This window comes from Myotis yumanensis, unplaced genomic scaffold (assembly GCF_028538775.1).
Source record: "Myotis yumanensis isolate MYYU_CA2020_CCGP unplaced genomic scaffold, mMyoYum1.0.hap1 SCAF_14, whole genome shotgun sequence".
NCBI classification, from domain to species: domain Eukaryota; kingdom Metazoa; phylum Chordata; class Mammalia; order Chiroptera; family Vespertilionidae; genus Myotis; species Myotis yumanensis.
This window is the reverse complement of record NW_027223765.1, coordinates 3355676-3362725: the sequence shown is the minus strand read 5'-3', so window position 1 is coordinate 3362725 and position 7050 is coordinate 3355676. Positions and strand designations below refer to the sequence as shown.

The 7050-nt window shown below is 50.1% G+C and overlaps 1 pseudogene; it reads right to left on the bottom strand.

Moving 5' to 3' along the window:
• Positions 1 to 5727: 5727 nt before the first annotated feature.
• On the bottom strand, positions 5728 to 6246 carry LOC138992315 (small ribosomal subunit protein eS24 pseudogene; annotated as a pseudogene).
• Between the last annotated feature and the right edge of the window lie 804 nt (positions 6247 to 7050).

Below are 7050 nucleotides of genomic sequence, written 5' to 3'. Positions count from 1 at the left end.
CCGAGACCGAGCTCATTAAGGAGCTCGTTAACTCAAATTACTCTATCAACTCAATGCAAAAAATTGGCTGAGAGACAGCTGGTATCTCAAAAAACTCGTTAGTCGGGACACTCGTAAGTCAAGGCCCCATTGTATTTACAGTTCAGGCGCTCATGCAAGAGCAGCTGTACTTTTAGGATCCATTTCCTTTGGTGAAAGTGAAACGTCAGGATGTTGCCATGAAGGCAGTGCATTAGCAAAGGAGGCTGCCTGTGAAACACATCAGTGTCTGCTGATGTTTGGAAGATACAGGCATCTGTTACACTTTCAGGCTTCAAACAGCGCCTACCCTAAAGGAACGCCCAGTCCCTGCAGTCACCCTGGTTCCCCTGGAGTCTGGCCTGGGGCTTGGCGATCAGGGAGGAAGTAACCCTTTCCTGGGAAGATTAAAGCTATCACTTGCGCAGCCTTGCCTGATATGACAGAGCCTGGCGCTAGAGTGAAAGGCTGGGCTTTGGGTCCCAGTGTCTATGGGGGAGACTGTAGGTCTAGCCACTGAGCCTCTCGGAGCCTGGTTTCCTATCTCGCCCACGTAGTAATCGCATTTTACTGAGCTCAGTGAGGTAACTGTAAGAAGGGGAAGAAACGCTGGTTGGTATGATGATGTATCACTTTGACTCTGAGGCGCATGTCCATCCCATTGTATTGTTTCTGAAATCCGGAGGGTGGGCTGTTCCGGGAGTTCAGAGGAATGCCTACTGCCCAGTCCCTGGAGGTCTCGAGGGCCCCTGGGACCCCGGGAATTCGCAGCCCTCCTGAGAGACGGGAAGCCACAGTCCCTGCCAGGTAGCCAGAGTCGTATCCCAGTTAGACTTCCTGGTTCCCTAACCACAGCTGCGGTGCCTTCGGGCCTACAGAGCTTCTCTAACTCCAGCACCCCTCGGAAGCACCCCCCCCAAGGGCGGGTTAAAACACAGCATGCTGGGTCCTGTTTCCTGAATGTCTGGTTCAGTAGACCTGGGGGCAGCTCAAGAATCGGCCTCTCTAATCTCTCCCAACGATGCCGACGACGACGGGGCTGGTCTGCGCCCCGGTCCGAGAACACGGCACAGTGAGCGATGGCTGGGGACTCAGGCGGTCTTTGCTGCTCACAAGTGGAAGGATCTCAGGCAACTTACTTACATTTTGGAATTCTTTGCTTTCTTCATCAATCAAGTAGGGTTCCTAAAGCCCTCTCTTAGGGCTGTGACAAGGTGACATAGGATGATCTGTGTATGGCACATAGCACATAATAAAGCCTCGTACCCGGTTTTTAGTATGATGTGTTGTGCTTACTGCTGATGACTTAGGGCAGGTTACTAAGTGTGACATGTAAGGCCCCAGAGGCGCCTCAGAAACCATCTCCTACACCTGCCCACACTCCTCCAGGTCTCCCACCCACGGAACACCATTCCACTTTGCAACTGCAGAGGTCTCCCGGAGGCAGGAGTCTGAATAACATGCTTCCCGCACAAAACAGGGTAAAAAGGAAGCAAAAAGTTTTAAAATCTTTTGAGAAAATGTGGCTCACAATAGAAAGAGGAAACTCATTTGGGTGTGATGCAGTGGCTCTAGAAATGAATAAAAGCAAACTGGGCCAGGAGCAGATTAATTGGAAAATAATTGCAGAAGAGGAAAAGGAACTGTGCCGCTGGGCCCTCTGGGAAATCTGACAAAAGTACTGATTTGGAGGCTTTTTCCCTCCCGGGTCCGGGATAATTGGTGTTGCAATCATGTGAAACAATGTAAGTCACCCTGGAGTGCCTCCATTGTCCTGGACCAGGGGTTCTTTCTTTCTCCAGGCCACAGCAACCTCAGGGCGGGCCGGCCACTGGGAAGCCAGGACGTTCTGATGCTTCCCCATGAGAAAGCCTCTCTGGTGAACTTGGCCATGTGGATGTGATGGGGGTAGAAATAGAATGCTAGGGACCAGCTAGAATTGCAAGATATATTAATCCTGCTCTGTAACCGGGATTGTTTTGTTCTGATTAAAGAAGCACATTCTAACCTGGCTGGGAGGTGCAGGTGGGACCTGGGAGCTCACCTGGAAATGCAGCCCATCCTCCCCCTCAGGGAGCTGCCTATGGTCATGGGAAGATTAACAACCTGTTGCAGAAACCAGAGCCGACAGCCCTTTGATGACCCCCGGCCTTTGTGTACCCACAGGCCTGTGCAAATCTCCAGCCCCCATTCCCTGTAAACTGCCCATTTGGCCTACCCTTTGCCTCCTTCCCCATGGAACCTCTGTCCTTCTACCCAACATAAGCAGCTGGCTTATGGTGGGGGGCAGAGCAGATGTTTGTGGGTGACCTGCTGCCCTCCCATGCTGCCAGCAGGATGGGAATAAACACTCATATATAATTCAACCCTGTCTCCGCTGAATTGGCTCAGTAGTGACAGGCAGCCTGGACCCATTGATTGTCCAGTTACAGATGGGCTAGTCAGTAACTCAGTGGACTAACCCACTGTAGTCAGTGGTGGATTTAATATCATTTATTTAGAAACAAGTATATAATAAAAATATGTAATAAAGGACTTTACCTGTGCCTTCTGTTTCTTTTAAAAAAAATCACAATAACAAAGGGCTGGGGAAGAGAACAGGGAGAGGCTGCTAGGTTAGCTTTGTGGCCGCAACGTGGGCGACCGGAGGTAGGTCCTGAATGATCACCGGCCTGGGGCGGGCAGGCTGGCCCCACCCCGAAGAGCCTCGGTCGGCTGTGGGCCCGGAAGGACCCGTGAATCTCGACATGTCCGTTCCCTCAGCAGCAAAGGCAGGCTTGGACCAGATCCCTCGTTTCTGAAATGTTCCCTCTCCAGTAGCCTTTTTCACAACTTCCCTTGCAACAGAAGGACTGCGTGTCGTAAATAACTCCCTTCGCCAGCTCCTGGAGCGCTGCTCCCGCAAGCAGTACGGTTACACGAACCAGAAAGAGACCGTAGTGTTCATCTTTACAGCCACCGCCCCCGGAGGCAGACATGCCTCGGCCCCTTTCAGGGAAGTAACCTACTAAGCTAGGAAGTGGCCGGTCCTAGGATCCAAGTCCAGCTTTTCTTTTTTCTTTTAACGGCTTTATTGGGGAACAATTCATAGATCATATAATTCACCCACTTACAGTGTACAATTTCACTTTAGTTTTCAATAATCAGAGATGTTCCGTCATCATCAAAATCCTTCTCATGACCTCAACCAAGAAATCCTAAACCTTCCAGTGGTTACCCCCACTGCCCCCCGGCACCCAGCCCCCGCTGGCCCTGGGCGGTTGCCGATCTCCTTTCTGTCTCTGTAAAGCTGTCCATTCTAGACATTTCATGTCAGTGGAGTCAGAGTCCACATTTCGTTTATCTGCTCATCAGTGGGTGGGCACTGGGGCTGTTGCCACTTCTCGCCTATTTTGAATTAGGCTGCTGTAAACATCTGTGCACACGCTCCATGTGGATGTCTGTGTTTGTTTCTCAGGCAGACGATGTCCCCCAGTGCCCAGCACCCACCTGGGAGAGCCTGGGAGCGGGAAAACGTAGGCGCTTCGCTCCCGCTATCTGCAGGCCTGATGGGCTTCTGAGCACTGGCTGTCCAGCAGGCAGATAACCTACTAGTTAGTACTGGCTCCACCTTGATAAAAAGAGTTTTAATGAATACATTTCTCTCCATATATACACTAGAGGCCTGATGCACGAAATTCGTGCAAGAGCAGGCCTTCCTTCCCCTGGCTGCCAGCACCGGCTTCCCTCTGGCACCCGGGACCCGAGCTTCCCTCGCAGCCCCGGCTTCATCCGAAAGGACTTCTGGTCTAATTAGCATATTACACTTTTATTATTATATATAATATCATAATATTATATATTATATATAGTGGGGCCTTGACTTACGAGTTTAATTCGTTCCGTGATGGAGCTCATATCTCAAATTACTCGTATGTCAAATCAAAAAGTGAACGAGTGAGACACGTGATGCTGGGCTGATGTTGTGGCGTTCACTGTGACGTTCGCTGCGCCAACTAGCGGTGGGGTATCTGAAGCTGGCTCGTAACCCGAATTTTAGCTCGCCAACTCAAAGCAAAAAAAATGGGCCGAGAGACGGCTCCTATCTCGAAACCTCATTCGTCGGGACATTCGTAAGTTAAGGCCCCACTGTATATACATGTATATATATATTTCAATAATAAATAATGAGGGCTATTTAGTTTATTTATAGTACTTCAGGGATCTCCATTATCACTTAACTATTAGCAGCCCAGATATCAAATGTATATACAGATGCTAGGAGTATGTTGACTGCACAGGGGTCTGTATAATGAATATATAGTGTGTCCTCCGGGTGCCAGGCACTGGAGGAGGAGCTGGAGGACCTGTGGACTCAAATAACACAGCTCTGGAAATTACTCTGAAGCCACCCCTGCACTCTGCTCTACTTAACGCTGCCCGCTCTCGCTGCCCTGTGCTTTACGGACGCCAACGTTCCCCAAGGGCACGTCTCATGCAGAGCGCACACGCCATCCTCTGCGGGAGTTTCCTGTGCTTCCCGAGCAGGCTCCTTCCCCGCGGGGACATAGAAATCCGCGCTTTCTTTCCCTCAGGGGTAGACTCAGAGGCCAACTCTACGGTTTCCTCACATCCCCAAGAGCCTTCTACTTCTACTCCATTTTAAGTGAAATAGCGACACACAGTAAGATTCATCATCTACCGGCTGCAATGAGTCAACATTGAATTACTTGCTGGTGGAGTTATTCCATAAAACACATGGAAGTGGGGTTTTGTCTTCTTCCTTCTCTTTGTAGTGGACGGACAGATGTCGTCAAGGGCCACCCTCGTGCTTCAGAACACTGTTCCAATATAGCGTTACAAGGAGTCTTTTTTCCCTGTTATTTTTAATATCAGTGTCTCTTCCCTCGTGACCGTGCCCTGAAAATAAATTAAGTGGAAGAGAAATGAAGGCTAATTTAATCCGAGAACCTACTTTCTCACACTGATTTGGGGTCAGAATATACACAAGTGAACTTTCCCCAAACCAGGTAAACATGCTACTTGTTCCGAAGGCCAAGGGATTATTCAAGTAACGCGCACGTTTCCCACACGTAGCGGCTACTTACCCGAACCAGCTTTTGGAAAGCTCGCCTCTAGTTACTTGGTACGACGCGGAAATCTTTTCGCTGAGCCTCGTTACAACATTTGTTCATTCAGGGATAAAACAGGATATTCAGAAACTTGCTTCTCCTATGAGTGTGATTCTTGTAGAAATATTATTTCCCTTTTAAATATATTTATTTATTTTTTAACTAGAGGCCCGATGCACGAAATTCGTGCGGGGGGTGGGGGGGGTGGGGGGGGCGCTCAGCCCAGCCTGCACCTTCTCGAAATCCAGGACCCCTCGGGAGATGTCCAACTGCCAGGTTAGGCCCGATCAGGCCTAAACTGGCAGTCGGACATCCCTCTCGCAATCCGGGACCCCTTGCTCTTTATCACCTGCCTACTCACTCCTTACCGCTTGGCTCCCCACTCCTTAGCGCTGCTGCGGAGGTGGGAGAGGCTCCTGCCACCGCCACTGCGCTCACCAGTCGTGATCCCAGCTTCTGGCTGAGCAGCGCTGCCGCTGTGCAAGCACACTGATCACCAGGGGGCAGCTCCTGCGTTGAACGTCTGCCCCCCGTTGGTCAGTGGGTGTCATAGCAACCGGTCATTTCGGTTGTTCTGGTCGTTCCATCTTTTTTTTTTTTTACATAAAAGTTTATAGTTTATTAATCCTCTCATGAAAAATCTGCACAACCATCACAGATAAAGTCATCGAAGAATCTTTACTTCTTCTGTAGTTCAACCTCCAGCTCACTGCAAGACACTTCATTTCTTTTTGCCAGCACCAACATTGGCCTTTGCAGTCCCCCTGACTTTCTTTATTCTGTTCTTGCGTTCCTTTCTCTGTTTTCTTGAGGTTTTCTTCTTCTCATATAGGCCATGTCTTGCAAGTCTGTGTTTGGGTTCGTTTTTCTCTGCGTAATCCAAGGAATCATAAATCATGCCAAACCCAGTGGTCTTGCCACCACCAAAGTGGGTTCTGAATCCAAACACAAAGATGACATCAGGTGTGGTCTTATACATTTTGGCTAGTTTTTCCCGGATTTCTGTCTTGGGTACTGTTGCCCTCCCAGGGTGAAGGACATCAATGACCATTTGTTTTCGCTGACGTAGTCTGTTGGTCATGAGCTTCCTGGTCCGGATAGTTACCGTGTCAGTCATGATGAAGGTTGATCTTCAAGCAGCCAGGGAGGAGAAGCTGGTCGCTCCATCTTAACAGTCATGTGTATGTATATGACAAGAGCACTATATGCCTACTTACCTTTTCCCCAAGGAACACCGATTTTCACAGAAGGACTCATTTGCTCCAGGGGGGTCCACTTCGTCTGTTTCTCAAGCACTTCAGGTTGGAGTGAGGCTTAGACTGCCTAGAAAATACTAGTATGCTTTCTACTTCCGCCTCTTTCTCCTCCTCAGCGGCAACACCGTCACAAAGTAAATCAAAGGGCGTGAGGACCGAAACCACGCAGCAGAAGCGATTTCCCTCCTTCGCTAGCTCTTTCTGGGTCAGTGACCAAGGATCGTCCTCATAATGGGAGCCTTCGACGGAGCAGTGTCCCTGCGTGAAGCGTCAGGTGCCTGAGTGGTGGGCAAGGACTGAAGGGAGACCAGAGGGCCTGGACAGCACCCTGGCCATGTCCGAGGCCCCAGCTGCTAGGCCTGCAAACGATTTCTAGAAAGAAGAAACAATGAGCGAGGCTGGTGAAGGACCCGCTGAGGACTACAGCCTATGATTGCAAACCTGGCGCATCTGCCCTTGGTTTCCCTCCAAACACCACGCTGACATTCCTCTGGAAGGAGGTCCAGATGTAGAAAAAGGCCGACAGCAAAGGCCTGCTGCATTCTATACAGCCTCTGCCATTCCCCGGGTGCCCAACACGGCGCCTGGCAGAGGGTGTAAGTACATCAATTATCAATGTAGGCAACCAGCCACTTAGGGAGCCAAGAAAATGTTCCTGTAGCCGG